Genomic DNA, 1,011 nt, shown 5'->3' with positions numbered 1-1,011 from the left:
TGGGCGGGGCGGGCAGTGGGCTGGATGCCAGTTCCCGCCCCGCCGGCCGCACACAAGCCCCCCATTCAGCTGGGCCCACCTGGGCGGGCGGGGGCTCCCCTGCCGCCCCGCGCCTCCCTGCCGAGACAGGCAGGGGGAAAAAAGAAGCCCAGTGGCATTTTTTTGGCCAGCCTCTGAGTTAAAATTATCCCAGCACTGGTGACTTACACACATATACCTTTTAGCAAAAAAGAAAGGTGCTCTTTTCTCCCTTTGCCCCTCGCCCCAGTGTGCAGAGGGAGGAATCCCACAGTGAAGGGCTCCTTTGGAGAAGGGGCAGCCCTAGTCCTGGAAACGGGGTGCAGGAGTTGCATATCCCATCTCAGGGTCCTGAGTGGGACCCAGGAAGCCCCCCAGAGATAGCGAGCACCCTTGTGCCAGGGGTAGACAGGGCCCCCACAGCCCCGGTTCCTGCCTTCTGGCCCTGCCCTGGGAAAGAGTCTAGACCCATGCCTGCTCGGCTGGGAGCACCTCCCACTCCCAGGGCCCTCACCCCAAACTTTAACTGTACTGAGTGGTCTGTCCACATCAGCCATCACTGGCAGAGGCCAGACTCTCACCTGGCACCCTCCCATTTCCCCCAGGAGAGAGCCAAGTGGTGGCCCTGGAAGACCTGGCAGCCCCCACCCCAAGGGAGAGCCAAGTGGTGGCCCTGGCAGAAAGTAAGCACCACCATGACCTGGGGGCCCGAGCAAAATTGTGATGAACGGTGACTCCAAGGCTGGCATGGCAGTTCCTGTGTCTCATAAGCCTTGGGCAGCTATGGGGTTACAAAGTTGGGCAAGCCGTGCTTCACCCCGGGGGGTAGGGGAACATCAGGGTAAGGAACACCGCCTGGGGTCAGGCAGCCTCAATGGCCACCCAGTGGACTCTCAAGCATGCAGGTCACCTACAGGGCCCATTGAACGTGCAGATTCCTGGCCCCACCCCTGTCTGAATCTTCAGAATTCCCTGGGAAATGTCCTCTAGGCT

Source organism: Equus przewalskii, chromosome 21 (assembly GCF_037783145.1).
Source record: "Equus przewalskii isolate Varuska chromosome 21, EquPr2, whole genome shotgun sequence".
Lineage (NCBI taxonomy): Eukaryota > Metazoa > Chordata > Mammalia > Perissodactyla > Equidae > Equus > Equus przewalskii.
Note: the sequence above shows the minus strand (reverse complement) of the source record.